Consider the following 16,436-nt stretch of genomic DNA (forward strand, 5'->3'; position numbering starts at 1 on the left):
CAGAGATGCACCCACAAGCAGTCGAGTGCATGTTTCTGGTCCTGAATGTTTCAGCAGAGCTATCAGAGCCGCAGTTATCCCTCCCAATTTCAGGTTGGCAACAGGAGTCAGCAAGTTCACTGGTGAGTCTAAGCCTGAAACTTGGCTTGAAGACTACCGAGTGGCAGTTCAGATTGGTGGTGGGAACAATGAGGTGGCCATGAAGCATTTGCCCCTCATGCTGGAAGGTTCTGCCAGGGCATGGTTGACTCAATTACCTCCTAGCAGCATTTACACTTGGGAAGATCTGTCCCGAGTGTTCATCAGAACGTTTGAAGGAACTTGCAAGCGACCAGCTGGATTGACAGAGTTGCAAGTCTGCGTGCAGAAGGCTAATGAGACTCTCAGAGAGTATATTCAGAGGTGGATCACTTTGCACCACACTGTGGAGAATGTGTCTGATCATCAGGCAGTCTGCGCCTTCAAAGATGGCGTCAAGAATAGAGAACTGAGTTTGAAGTTTGGTCGAACCGGTGACATGACCTTGAGTCGGATGATGGAGATTGCTACCAAGTATGCCAACGACGAAGAAGAAGACCGACTCTGAAGCGGCAAGCACAAGCCGAGTCAGTCGGAAAAAGGAAACATCAGTCGGAAACAGAAGCGGAAGGCTGAACCGGCAGCTCCTAGAGAGGCTCTGGCCGTGACTCAGGGAAAGTTTAAGGGGAAACCAAAAGGATCCTGGAACCCCAAGAAGGTAAAGGATAAAGAAGGGAACGACGTAATGGATATGCCATGCCACATCCACACGAAGAAAGACGAAGAGGGGAATATCATCTACCCGAAGCACACCACTCGCCAATGTCGACTCCTGATCCAGCAGTTTCAGGGAAAACAGTCTAAGGACAAGGAGAAGGAGTCGGACAAGGCCGAAGACAAGGAGGACAGTGAGGAAGGATATCCGCATATCAACTCCACTCTGATGATCTTTGCAGATGTGGAAAGCAGGAGTCGACTGAAAGTCATTAACCGAGAGGTGAACATGGTTGCCCCAGCAAAAGCAAATTATCTGAAATGGTCACAAATACCCATCACATTCGACCAATCTGATCACCCGACTCATATTGCCACCCCTGGGAGGCAAGCTTTGGTGGTCGATCCAGTTGTCGAAGGCACTCGACTGACAAAAGTGCTGATGGACGGTGGAAGCGGGCTGAATTTGTTGTATGCAGACACACTGAAAGGAATGGGCATTCCGATGTCCCGACTGAGCACTAGTAACATGAGCTTTCGTGGAGTTATACCAGGGAAGAAAGCCGAGTCACTCGGCCAAATAGCTTTGGACGTGGTGTTTGGTGATTCGAAACATTTTCGCAAAGAAAAGTTGATGTTTGAGGTCGTGGATTTTCAGAGTGCATATCATGCCATTTTGGGGAGGCCAGCTTACGCACGGTTCATGGCTCGACCATGTTACGTGTACCTCAAATTGAAGATGCCCGGCCCCAAAGGAGTGATCACTGTCACCGGTGATCGGAAAAAGGCAGAAGAGTGCTTTCAGAAGGGCTCAAAGATTGTCGATTCCCAGGTGACAGCGGTCGAGTTCGAGGAATACAAGCAAAACGCAGATCCGAGTGACTTGCTGCGATCAAAGAAACCCGCCACAGAGTCTGCATTTCAGTCGTCTCGTGAGACGAAGCCTGTTCACATTCACCCGACCGACCCCGATGCAGCTCCGACCCGCATCTCCACAACACTCGACCCAAAATAGGAAGAAGCGCTCATCCAGTTCCTCCGTGAGAACTGGGACATTTTTGCATGGAAGCCCGCTGACATGCCAGGTGCTCCCAGGGGACTGGCTGAGCATCGCCTAAGAGTCGACTCGTCTGCAAAACCAGTCAAAGAGCATCTTCGGCGGTCCGCCGTCCAGAAGAGAAAAGCCATTGGTGAGGAAGTGGCTCGACTGTTGGCGGCAGGATTTATCCGAGAGATATACCACTCCGAGTGGCTCGCTAATGTCGTCATGGTTCCTAATAAGGACAAGTCGCTCCGAATGTGCATTGATTTCAAGCACATCAACCGGGCCTGCCCGAAAGATCATTTTCCTCTCCCTCGCATAGATCAAATTGTTGACTCGACCGCGGGATGCGAGATGCTGTCTTTTCTAGATGCCTACTCCGGGTACCACCAGATCCGTCAGTACGGACCCGACGAGGTAAAAACAGCTTTCATCACTCCATTCGGGTGCTTCTGCTATATCACCATGCCATTCGGCCTCAAGAATGCCGGAGCCACATTTATGCGAATGATTCAGAAGTGTCTACTCACTCAAATCAGTCGGAATGTGGAAGCATATATGGATGATATCGTTGTCAAGTCACGAAAAGGTTCCGACCTGCTCGCTGATCTCGCCGAAACATTTGCCAACCTCAGAAGATATGATATCAAGCTCAATCCATCAAAGTGCACATTTGGAGTTCCTGGTGGCAAGTTACTCGGTTTTCTCGTTTCCGAACGGGGAATCGACGCTAACCCAGAGAAGATTGGCACTATTCTCCGAATGAAACGCCCTGTGCGAGTGCACGATGTCCAGAAGCTTACTGGATGCTTGGCCGCATTAAGTCGATTCATCTCACGACTCGGTGAAAAGGCATTGCCTCTTTACCGACTGATGAAGAAGATAGACAAGTTCGAGTGGACTCCAGAAGCTGATGCAGCGTTTGCCGAGCTAAAAGCTCTACTCTCCACCCAGCCGGTGCTTGCTGCTCCAATCAGCAAAGAGCCTCTGTTGCTCTATATCGCAGCCACAGGACAAGTCGTCAGTACTGTGCTTACGGTCGAGCGGGAAGAAGAAGGAAAAGCTCTCAAAGTTCAGCGCCCAGTGTATTATTTGTCTGAAGTCTTGACTCCATCCAAGCAGAGATATCCTCATTATCAGAAGCTTGTGTATGGAATATACATGACCACAAAGAAGGTTGCTCATTATTTTTCTGATCATTCCATCACAGTCGTCAGCGACGCTCCACTATCAAAGATTTTGCACAACAGAGATGCAACTGGTCGAGTGGCCAAATGGGCGATTGAACTTCTTCCCCTTGATATCAAGTTTGAGGCAAAGAAAGCCATTAAGTCCCAAGCAATAGCAGATTTCCTCGCCGAGTGGATTGAACAACAGCAGCCGACTGAAGTTCACTCGGAGCATTGGACCATGTTCTTTGATGGCTCTAAGATGTTGAATGGTTCCGGTGCTGGGGTTGTCCTGGTTTCCCCCAGAGGAGATAAGCTCAGATATGTGCTCCAGATTCACTTTGATTCCTCCAACAATGAGGCAGAATATGAGGCCCTCTTATACGGGTTGCGCATGGCCATTTCACTCGGCGTCCGTCGCCTGATGGTCTGTGGCGACTCGGATTTAGTGGTCAACCAGGTGATGAAAGAGTGGGACGTGAGAAGTCCAGCCATGACTGGATACTGCAGTGCAGTGAGGAAGCTGGAAAAGAAGTTCGAGGGGTTGGAGCTCCATCATATACCCCGACTGAAAAATCAAGCAGCTGATGATCTAGCAAAGATAGGTTCCAAGAGAGAAGCCATTCCGAGTGGTGTGTTCTTGGAGCATATACACACTCCGTCAGTCAAAGAAGATCCTTTCACCGAAGAAACTCCACAGCCCAAGAGTGCCACAGATCCGACTGAGATTGAGGTCCCAGCGGTGGTCAACTTGATCATGGAGGTCTTGGTGGTCATTCCCGACTGGACAGTTCCGTATGTCGCGTATATCCTGAGAAAAGAGCTTCCGGAGGATGAGGAAGAGGCTCGACAGATCGTCCGTCGATCTAAGGCCTTTACCGTAATCAAAGGACAATTATACAGAGAAAGCGCGACTGGAGTTGGTCAGAAGTGCATAACACCAGAAGAAGGTCGACTCATCCTCAATGATATCCACTCGGGGACCTGTGGTCATCATGCGTCCTCTCGGACCATCGTGGCCAAAGCATACCGAGCCGGATTTTACTGGCCAAAGGCGAATGAGATGGCAAAAGAGATAGTGGATAAGTACGAGGGATGTCAGTTCTACTCTAATATGTCGCACAAGCCTGCGTCGGCTATGAAGACCATCCCACTCATCTGGCCTTTCGCAGTATGGGGACTGGACATGGTCGGTCCTTTGAGAACAGGACGAAGTGGCTTCACGCATGTACTGGTGGCAGTCGACAAGTTCACCAAGTGGATCGAGGCTAAACCAATCAAGAACCTTGACACCGGTACTGCTGTTAGCTTCATCAGGGAACTAATATTCAGATATGGAGTCCCGCACAGCATCATTACGGATAATGGGTCGAACTTTGACTCGGAGGAATTCAGGGATTTCTGCAACTCCCAAGGCACACGGGTCGACTACACTTCAGTCGCCCATCCGCAGTCGAATGGACAAGCAGAGCGAGCTAATGGACTGATTCTTAAGGGATTGAAGCCCCGACTGATGCGTGATCTCAAACACGTAGCTGGAGCTTGGGTCGACGAACTTCCCTCAGTGCTTTGGGGGCTGCAGACCACACCTAATCGGTCGACCGGAAGAACTCCATTCTTCTTGGTCTACGGAGCTGAAGCAGTCTTGCCGAGTGATCTTCTCCACAATGCTCCTCGAGTTGAAATCTACAACGAAGCAGAGGCAGAACAAGCGCGGCAGGACACAGTCGACCTTTTAGAGGAAGAAAGGGAGATGGCTCTGATCCGGTCGACCATCTACCAACAAGATTTGCGTCATTTCCACGCCAGAAATGTGAGAGGTCGAGCCTTCCAGGAAGGAGATTTAGTTCTCCGAGTGGATCAGCACAAACCACACAAGCTTGCTCCTTCTTGGGAAGGTCCCTTCATCGTCACCAAGGTTCTCCACAACGGGGCGTACCGTCTTTACAATGTCGAGCATAATATCGACGAGCCCCGAGCTTGGAACGCGGAACTACTCCGCCCATTTTATACTTAAGTTTTATCATTCGGATGAGTTGCAATAAAGTACTTCTGTAGTTCATGGACCTCAAAATAATAGTGTCATAGTTCCTCCATAATTTCTGTCACTTTTTATTTTTGTCCATTAAAATTCCCCCTCAGTGGGTGACTTAGCCGCGAATCCGTTTCGCCTAAGTTTGTAAAAATCCTACCGAGTGGTGAGCCAGACTCCCACTCGGGGGCTTAGCTGCGAATCCGTTTCGCCTAAGTTATCAAAATCCTACCGAGCGGTAAGCCAGACTTCCACTCGGAGGCTTAGCTGCAGTCCAAGCACTCGCCTAAGTTATCAAAATCCTACCGAGTGGTAAGCCAGACTTTCACTCGGGGGCTTAGCTGCAGCCCTGTGCTCGCCTAAGTTATCAAAATCCTACCGAGTGGTAAGCCAGACTTTCACTCGGGGGCTTAGCTGCAGCCCTGTGCTCGCCTAAGTTATCAAAATCCTACCGAGTGGTAAGCCAGACTTTCACTCGGGGGCTTAGCTGCAGCCCTGTGCTCGCCTAAGTTACAAAAATCCTACCGAGTGAAGAGCAACCCTCTCACTCGGAGGCTTAGCTGCAGTCCAAGCACTCGCCTAAGTTATAAAAATCCTACCGAGTGAAGAGCAACCCTCTCACTCGGAGGCTTAGCTGCAGTCCAAGCACTCGCCTAAGTTACAAAAATCCTACCAAGTGGAGAGCAACCCTCTCACTCGGAGGCTTAGCTGCAGCCCTGTGCTCGCCTAAGTTATCAAAATCCTACCGAGTGGTAAGCCAGACTTTCACTCGGGGGCTTAGCTGCAGCCCTGTGCTCGCCTAAGTTACAAAAATCCTACCGAGTGAAGAGCAACCCTCTCACTCGGAGGCTTAGCTGCAGTCCAAGCACTCGCCTAAGTTATAAAAATCCTACCGAGTGAAGAGCAACCCTCTCACTCGGAGGCTTAGCTGCAGTCCAAGCACTCGCCTAAGTTACAAAAATCCTACCGAGTGGAGAGCAACCCTCTCACTCGGAGGCTTAGCTGCAGCCCTGTGCTCGCCTAAGTTATAAAAATCCTACCGAGTGAAGAGCGAACCTCTCACTCGGGGGCTTAGCTGCAGCCCAAGCACTCGCCTAAGTTATCAAAATCCTACTGAGTAGTAAGCCAGACTTTCACTCAGGGGCTTAGCTGCAGCCCTGTGCTCGCCTAAGTTACAAAAATCCTACCGAGTGAAGAGCAACCCTCTCACTCGGAGGCTTAGCTGCAGTCCAAGCACTCGCCTAAGTTACAAAAATCCTACCGAGTGAAGAGCAACCCTCTCACTCGGAGGCTTAGTTGCAGTCCAAGCACTCGCCTAAGTTATAAAAATCCTACTGAGTGAAGAGCAAACCTCTCACTCGGAGGCTTAGCTGCAGCCCAGTGCTAGCCTAAGTTATCAAAATCCTACCGAGTGAAGAGTAAACCTCTCACTCGGGGGCTTAGCTGCAGCCCAGTGCTCGCCTAAGTTATAGAAATCCTACCGAGTGGTAAGCCGGGCTTCCACTCGGAGGCTTAGCCGCAGCCCAGTGCTCGCCTAAGTGGACTAAAGAATAAGTCGATTGCAGTAAAGGCGCCTTGCTTTGAACCTGCAAAAGACATTTCGAGCCAAAGGCAATCGTATTCAAGCACCAAATTCAAGTTTGAATCGATATCTAAAGGAACCGAAAGTGCTCAGGCGTTAAGCCTGTTAATGTTTATCGGTTACAATTCCACTCGGCATACCGAGGCAAATTTAAAGCGTCGAGCCAGAAGAAGTTTTTTACCCCTCCTGTGGAGGGCTGGAAGGTGCAACGAATTCATCAAGGTCAATTCCGTCGGCGATCCGAGTGGCAGCCGCAAGGAAAGTTTCCATAAAGGACCTGAAGTCGTGTTTCTTGGTGTTGGCCACCCGAAGGGCCGCCAGCTTCTCTTCTCGCGCATCTTTACAGTGGACTCAGGCCAGACACAGAGCAACATCTGCACCACACCGAGCCGAGGACTTCTTCCATTCCTGCACTCGACCAGGGATCGTGTTCAAGCGGGCCATCAGTGACTCAAGGTCATTCTGAAGTGTCTCCTCAGGCCAGAGCATCGAGTCGATGCGAGATGTGGCGGCCTTCAGCCTTGCGAGATAGTCCACGACAGCTGCAACACGAGACTCCAGTCGGAAAACATCCATGGCAACTTCGTCGTTCACCGGAGAATTGACGGGGTCGAGGTTTGGCTCCAGCCGGCTAGTTTCTTCTTCAAAGTTTTGACAAAATTCTGCAAGGATGATCACTAAGTCAAGGGGATGGTCGAATGGAAAAACCACAATTGGAAATGTTTGCCGAGCATAGAGGTTTACCTTCAAGCATAAGAAACAGCTTCTTGGCAAGACCACTCAGGAAGGCCTCCAGATCATTTTTCTTCCCAGTCAACTTACTGACTTGGTCGGTCAGGGCAGCTTTATCAGTTTTTAGTCGACTGACCTCCTTGTTGGCGATCCCAAGAGCAGCTTTCAGATTGGTATTGTCTTGTTCAAGCTTGGTGACTGAAGCTAACTTCTCGTCAGCAAGCTTGATCTTCTCAGCTAGTTTGAGGTCTTTCTTTTGTTGGGCCTCCCTTACCTTACCTGCAAGTTACAGCAAGATCAGATTTTGAAACAAGCAAGGGGAAAAGCAGTCGTTAGGGTCTCACCAAACATACCTTCGGTCTCCTCCTTTGCCTTCGTCAGCTTCTCCTGAACCAGCTTCAAGCTCAGCTCGAGTTGAGTGTGCTTGTTTTCCAGCTCAGAGTAGCGAGCCACAAGATCACAGGAGTTCTGCGAAGAACCAATCGACTAAATGTCAAATATAATTCACTTTCGAGTGAAAAAGGAAAAATCACACGTTTCTAAGACTACAGCCGAATACAAGCATTCGACCGTAGTCTCGGGGACTACACCCAGTGGGTGCACTCAGCGTGCCCCCACTAATCCTGTTGAAGACAAAGTCGACCAGTCGACCTTAAAAAAAAAGAGAGATGTATTCTTTAAGACTATAATCAACTGCAAGCAGTCGACCACAGTCTCGGGGACTACACCCAGTGGGTGCACTTAGCGTGCCCCCACCGGTTTGTGAAATCCAGTCGACATAGTCGACTAACAGAAAGATTGACATCATAAAGCCTAAGGCCGACTGCCAGCAGTCGACCTTAGCCTTGGGGTCTACACCCAGCGGGTGCACTCAGCGTGCCCCCGCTAGCACGGAGTTTAATCGACACACTCGGCATAGTCGACTGACAGAAAGATTGACATCATAAAGCCTAAGGCCGACTGCCAGCAGTCGACCTTAGCCTTGGGGACTACACCCAGCGGGTGCACTCAGCGTGCCCTCGCTAACATGGAGTTTAATCGACACACCCAGTGGGTGACTACTATAAATTCTGGAAAGGAAAAGTTTTTGGTAGCATATCCAACAGAACAAACGGTGGTCGACTGACCTGAACATTGCTTTGGAGGGCAGAACTGGCGTCATAAGCTGCCTGGCTCGCATCCCGGATGGTCTTCAACTGCTCCATCATGATTCCCGCCTGGCGTATTGCCTCCTTCGCCGCGCCAGCTTGGTCCTCTGGGACGTGGTGCGTCGTGAAGAGGGAGGGCTGCTGAGCACTCGTCAATGGATATGCGAAGGACACCGTGTGTCGAGTGGTGTTCTCTTCCTCCGCAATCAGAATCTCAGGCGTCGTCACATCCTGGGGCACCTTGCTGGCAGACGCTTTCCTACTCCTTCTGCGCTTCAGCGGTTCCTCATCCTCATCATCATCAGGGAGATTGATAATAGCGTTGGGTGGAGCTACGGAGAAGAATCAGGATCAGAGATCGCGAGTCAGTCGACTAAAAACGGCGTTAAGAATATAGTACCTGGTTTTGAAGTTGCTGCGTCCTCCATCTCATGGTCATCAGCCCGGGCTGAGGTCTCAGAAGTATCAGCACTGCAACTCCAAAGAATCAGTCGACTAACTTCAGCGTCAACCAGAGACAAAGTTCACACAAAATAAGAAGACTTAAGCAGCACGATTACCCTGATATGGTGGGGATGGACACCTTCATCTTCGGCAGGAGCTTGATCGGCTTCGACGAGGCCGCCCTGGGCTGCTTCGGCGCCTTTTCAGTCGGCACTGGAGAGGTGGTCCGAGGGCGTTTGGTCGACTAAGCAGCGGTCGCAACCCCCTTACCACGTTCAGTCGAAGGGTCGTGGACAAGCTTCGACCGCCTTTCCGAGCGCGGTGGTACGACCTCCTCCTCCTCTTCTTCCTCGTCTTCAACGTCATCTTCATCACCGTCATCATCGTCATCGTCATCATCATCCTCTGCAACGTCCGAGTCCCATTCCTCCTCTTCCTGGCTCTCGCCCCCACTCGCCTCGCCCTCCTCAGTCGGAGCTTGTGCCCCATTGGGCATCGAGTACAGCTCGGTGAGGGCCTAGCAGATATCAAGACAAGGATCAATCGACCAGTCGGCAGGATAAACAGAAATGAATGTGACAAGAACACAGTGGAGAGCAGAGCAAATGTACCTTGTTTGGATCGCTGTTGTGGTCGAGTGGAGGAATCCTTCTGGCTCCGCGTGGGTTATCCTTGTTTCCGGTAACGGCTACCATCCATCTTTCCAGAGTGACATCGTCGACTGCTTCTGGATGGACTCGAGTCTCGTCTTCAGTCCCACAGTACAACCACATGCAATGGCTCCGGAACTGAAGGGGCTGGATGCGACGCCTAAGGAAGACCTCCAGGAGGTCCATGCCCGTCACTCCCTCCCGAACCAACTGCACCACGCGCTCCATCAATATCTTCACGTCAGCTTTCTCCTCCGGAATCAACTTCAGAGAGGAGGGCTTGTTCACTCGGTCCATGGTAAACTGAGGGAGTCCACTCGACTGCCCCGGCGTCGACTGGTCCTGGCAGTAGAACCAGGTCGACTGCCAGCCTCTGACTGACTCGGGAAAGGTCATGGGCGGGAAGGTGCTCTTATTCCTCACCTGGATCCCCAGACCCCCACACATTTGGACGACTCGGGTTCTTTCATCGCCTGGGCTCGCCTTCTTCACGGTCTGAGAGCGACACGAGAATATATGCTTGAACAAACCCCAGTGCGGTCGACAGCCCAGGAAACCCTCACACATGGACACGAACGCGGCAAGATAGGCAATAGAATTTGGGGTAAAGTGGTGGAGCTGCGCTCCAAAGAAGTTCAAGAAGCCACGGAAGAAAATACTCGGCGGCAAAGAAAATCCACGATCAACATGGGTGGCCAAGAGCACACACTCACCCTCTTCTGGCTGGGGCTGCCACTCCTTCCCCGGAAGCCTCGCAGCTCCATGAGGGATCAAGCCCTCGTTGGCCATGTCGAGGAGATCTTTTTCTGTGATGGTCGACTGGATCCAGTCTCCTTGGACCCAGCCCTTCGGCAGGCGGGATCTGGACGAAGACCCACCGCGGCTGGTAGATCTCCCCTTCGTCTTCTCCGACGCCGATGCCTTCTTCGCACGTTCCAGCGCTGCCGTCTTCTCCTTGGCCATGGTTGCCGGCGAGATGCGCGAGGGGAAGTTGTGCGGGGGAGAGAGCGAGCGCGCTGGACGGGGACGAAGGGAGCAGAGAGAGAGAGAATGCTGAGGCACAGTACAGAAATCCTCGCCGGGCGCATTTATAAGGTCCCTTCCGAGTGGATGACAGGTGGGCCCGGTCGATCTAATCATATCCAGGAACAGTTATGCAGACGGGATACGTGGCGAAGAAAGCGGCGCGGGGATCGAGGCGTCTATGTCCCGTCCCATCTGAACGCCGCGGTCCGCTCCGCTTTGCGCGCGTCCCCAAATTTCGCATCCCGCGGAATCCGCGAACAGCAGATCAGTCTGTCAGACGCGGGGTTTCCCGCGATCCGTCGCTCGGGAATCGTCGAAGCCCGAAAGGTCACTCGACGAAAGAAGAGAATGGATCGAGTCGACTGAAGACAAGTTTCTCACTATCGACGAAGAGATTCTTTGGTCCAGAACAACGCACGACCAGAGCGCAAAGGTTAATCGGAAACGACATCAACTCCTTCCTCACTCGAAGCCTCAATCCATTCGGGGGCTAATGATGGGGTCATGTACCTAGGGTAGGGTCATAAACCTGATCTAAGTACCTTACCCAAGGACACCCTTAGAAGAGGTCGCCTTCCAGTCGACCAACGAGGGACTCACTCGACTGACTTGAAGGACTCGACCACGAAGACTCACTCGACCACCAGAAGGTCAAGAGACACTCTACACTGCAACGGCCTGTAATTAAGTAGACTTTATGGTTGTAAAGACACTTTATGTGGGGCGTTATCAGTAACGCCCCGGACATAACTCACCTTAAACCCTCTCCTACGTGGGCTGACTGGGGTCCCGGCGCACTCTATATAAGCCGCCCCCCTCCACAGGTAGAGGGGTTCGGCACCTTGTAACTCATATACTCATAATCCACTCGACCGCCTCCGGGCTCCGAGACGTAGGGCTATTACTTCTTCCGAGAAGGGCCTGAACTCGTACATCCCTTGCGTTTACAACCTCTCCATAGCTAGGACCTTGCCTCTCCATACCTACCCCCACTCTACTGTCAGGCTTAGAACCACGACACTACGCGCATGCTCCTAGGGGGTAGATTGGTAGGAAAATACCATCGCTCATCCCCGACCGCCACTTATAAGGAAGGCAATCAATAAATAAATCATGCTCCGACTTCATCACATAACGGTTCACCATACGTGCATGCTACAGGAATCACAAAATTCAACACAATTATTTCTCAAATTCACAACTACTCAACTAGCATGACTCTAATATCACCATCTCCATATCTCAAAACAATTATCAAGTATCAAACTTCTCATAGTATTCAATGCACTTATATGAAATTTTTTATTAAGCCTAAAAGCAAATTGCCATGTTGTTCTAAAGGACTCTCGAAATAATATAAGTGAAGCATGAGAGATCAATTATTTCTATAAAATGAAACCACCACCGTGCTCTAAAAGATATAAGTGAAGCACTAAAGCAAAAACTATATAGCTCAAAAGATATAAGTGAAGCACCTAAATTATTCTAATAAATTCCGATTCATGTGTGTCTCTCTCAAAAGGTGTGTACAGCAAGGATGATTGTGGCAAACTAAAAAGCAAAGACTCAAATCTTACAAGACGCTCCAAGCAAAACGCATATCATGTGGTGAATAAAAATATAGCTCCACGTAAAGTTACCGATGAACGAAGACAAAAGAGGGGATGCCTTCCGGGGCATCCCCAAGCTTAGGCTTTTTGGTGTCCTTGTATTTTACCTTGGGGTGCCTTGGGCATACCCAAGCTTAGGCTCTTTCCACTCCTTGTTCCATAATCCATCAAATATTTACCCAAAACTTGAAAACTTCACAACACAAAACTTAACAGAAAATCTCGTGAGCTCCCTTAGCGAAAGAAAACAAAACACCACTTCAAGGTACTGTAATTAACTCATTATTTATTTATATTGGTGTTAAACCTACTGTATTCCAACTTCTCTATGGTTTATGAACTCTCTTACTAGCCATAGATTCATCAAAATAAGCAAACAACACACGAAAAACAGAATTTGTCAAAAACAAAACAGTCTGTAGTAATCTGTAACTAACGCAAACTTCTGGAACCCCAAAAATTCTAATAACTTGCTGGACGTGAGGAATTTATCTATTAATCATCTGCAAACATAATTAACTAAATATCACTCTCCAATAAAAAATGGCAGCAATTCTCGTGAGCGCTAAAGTTTCTGTTTTTTACAGCAAGATCAAAAAGAATTTCCCCAAGTCTTCCCAACGGTTCTACTTGGCACAAACACTAATTAAACAAAAAACACAACCAAAATAGAGGCTAGATAAATTATTTATTACTAAACAGGAGAAAAAAGCAAGGAATAAAAATAAAAATGGGTTGCCTCCCAACAAGTGCTATCGTTTAAGGCCCCTAGCTAGGCATAAAAGCGAAGATAGATCTAGGTATTGCCATCTTTGGTAGGCTATCCACAAGTGGATCTCATAATATATTCATACGGTAATTTAATTTTCTTTCTAGGGAAGTGTTCCATGCCTTTCCTTAACAGAAATTGGAATCTAATATTCCCTTTCTTCATATCAATAATTGCACTAATCGTTCTAAGGAAAGGTCTACCAAGAATAATAGGACATGAAGGATTGCAATCTATATTAGGAACAATGAAATCTACTGGCACATAATTCCTATTTGCAAAAATAAGAACATCATTAATTTTTCCATAGATTTCTTAATAGTGGAATCCGCAAGGTGCAAGTTTAGAGAACAATCATCGAATTCACGAAAACCTAGCAAATCACACAAAGTTTTTGGGATCGTGGAAACACTATCACCCAAATCACACAAAGCATACCATTCATGATCTTCAATTTTTATTTTAATAGTAGGTTCCCACTCATCATAGAGTTTTCTAGGGATAGAAACTTCCAACTCAAGTTTTTCTTCATAAGATTGCATCAAAGCATCAACGATATGTTTAGTTAAAGCTTTATTTTGACTATAAGCATGAGGAGAATTTAGCACGGATTGCAACATGGAAATACAATCTATCAAATAGAAATTATCATTATTAAATTCCTTGAAATCCAAGATAGTGGGTTCGTTGCTATCTAAAGTTTTAACCTCTTCAATCCCACTTTTATCAATTTTTGCATCAAGATCTAAAAACTCCGAATTTTTGGGACGCCTTCTAACTAAAGTTGACTCATCTCCAGTCCCATCATTATCAAGATTCATATTGCAAAACAAAGATTTAATGGGGGACACATCAATCACTTTTAGATCTTCATCCTTGTTATCATGAAAACTAGAAGAACACGCTTTCACAAAGCAATCTCTTTTTGCACGCATCCTAGCAGTTCTTTCTTTGCACTCATCAATGGAAATTATCATGGCTTTGAGAGACTCATTGATATCATGCTTAGGTGGAATAGATCTAAGTTTCAAAGAATCAACATCAAGAGAAATTCTATCCATGTTCCTAGCCAACTTATCAATCTTAAGCAATTTTTCTTCAATCAAAGCATTGAAACTCTTTTGCGAACTAATAAATTATTTAATACTAGATTCAAAATAAGAGGGCATATTATTATAATTTCCATAAGAATTGTTGTAGGAATTACCATACTTATTAGAGGAATTACTAGGAAACGGCCTAGAACTAAAATTACCTCTATACGCGTTGCTACCAAAATTGTTCCTAGCAACAAAATTCACATCCATAGATTCATTATTATTCTCAATCAAAGTAGACAAAGGCATATCATTAGGATCAGTAGGAGCACTCTTATTAGCAAACAATTTCTTAAGTTCATCCATCTTTCCACTCAAAACGTTAATCTCTTCAATTGCATGCACTTTTTTACTAGTAGATCTTTCAGTGTGCCATTGAGAATAATTAACCATAATATTATCTAGGAGTTTGGTAGCTTCTCCTAAAGTGATTTCCATAAAAGTGCCTCCCGCGGCCGAATCTAAAAGATTTCTATAAGCAAAATTCAATCCGGCATAAAAATTTTGTATGATCATCCATAAATTCAATCCATGTGTAGGGCAATTATGTATCATTAATTTCATCCTCTCCCAAGATTGTGCAACATGCTCATGATCAAGTTGCTTAAAATTCATAATATCGTTTCTAAGAGAGATGATCTTAGCGGGGGGAAATACTTAGAGATAAAAGCATCTTTGCACTTATTCCATGAATCAATACTATTTTTAGGCAAAGACGAAATCCAAGCTTTAGCGTGATCTCTATGCGAAAACGGAAATAGCTTAAGTTTAACAATATCATTATCCACATCTTTCTTATTTTTCATATCACACAAATCAACACAGTTGTTTAGATGGGTAGTGGCATCTTCACTAGGAAGGCCAGAAAATGGATCTTTCATGAGAAGATTCAGCAAAGCAGTATTAATTTCACAAGATTCGGCATCAGTAAGAGGAGCAATCGGAGTGTTAATAAAACTATTATTGTTGGTATTGGCAAAGTCACATAATTTAGTATTATCTTGAGCCATCGTGACAAGCAAGCAATCCAACACACAAGCAAACAAGCGAAGAAAAAGCAAACGGAAAAAGAGGGTGAAAGGAAAAGAGGGCGAATAAAACGGCAAGGGTGAAGTGGGGGAGAGGAAAACGGGAGGCAAATGGCAAATCATGCAATGCGAAGGATAAGAGTTGTGATGGGTACTTGGTATGTCTTGACTTGGCGTAGATCTCCCCGGCAACGGCGCCAGAAATCGCACGTTGTCGGGAGATCGAGTCTTGACTTGACTTGGTGTAAGCCTCCCTGGCAACAGCGCCAGAAATCCTTCTTGCTACCTCTTGAGCACTGTGTTGGTTTTCCCTTGAAGAGGAAAGGGTGATGCAGTAAAGCAGCGTAAGTATTTCCCTCAGTTTTTTAGAACCAATGTATCAATGCAGTAGGAGACCACGCGCGAGTCACCTCGTACCTACACAAACAAGTAAGAACCTCACAACCAACGCGATAAAGGGGTTGTCAATCCCTTCACGGCCACTTGCAAGAGTGAGATATGATAGAGATAATAATAATAAGTTAAATATTTTTGGTATTTTTATGATATAGATTGAAAGTAAAGATTGCAAAATAAAATATATTGGAAACTTATATGATGGAGAATAGACCCGGGGGCCATAGGTTTCACTAGTGGCTTCTATCAAGATAGCATAAGTATTATGGTGGGTGAACAAATTACTGTCGACCAATTGATAGAAAAGCAAATAATTATGATAATATCTAGGTATGATCATGTATATAGGCATCATGTCCATGACAAGTAGACCGAAATGATTCTGCATCTACTACTATTACTCCACACATCGACCACTATCCAGCATGCATCTAGAGTATTAAGTTCATAAGAACAGAGTAATGCCTTAAGCAAGATGACGTGATGTAGAGGGATAAACTCATGCAATATGATATAAACCCCATATTTTTATCCTCGATGGCAACAATACAATACGTGTCATTTCCCTTTCTGACACTGGGATCGAGCACCAAAAGATTGAACCCAAAGCTAAGCACTTCTCCAATTGCAAGAAAGATCAATCTAGTAGGCCAAACAAAATTGATAATTTGAAGAGACTTGCAAAGATAAACCAATCATACATAAAATAATTCAGAGAAGATTCAAATATTATTCATAGATAGACTTGATCATAAACCCACAATTCATTGGATCTCGACAGACACACCGCAAAAGAAGATTACATCGAATAGATCTCCAAGAGAATCGAGGAGAACTTTGTATTGAGATCCAAAGAGAGAGAAGAAGCCATCTAGCTACTCGCTATGGACCCGAAGGTCTGAAGTAAACTACTCACACATCATCGGAGGGGCCATGGAGTTGATGTAGAGGCCGTCCGTGATCAATGCCCCCTCTGACG

The sequence above is a fragment of the Triticum aestivum genome, chromosome 5A (genome assembly GCF_018294505.1).
Source record: "Triticum aestivum cultivar Chinese Spring chromosome 5A, IWGSC CS RefSeq v2.1, whole genome shotgun sequence".
Lineage (NCBI taxonomy): Eukaryota > Viridiplantae > Streptophyta > Magnoliopsida > Poales > Poaceae > Triticum > Triticum aestivum.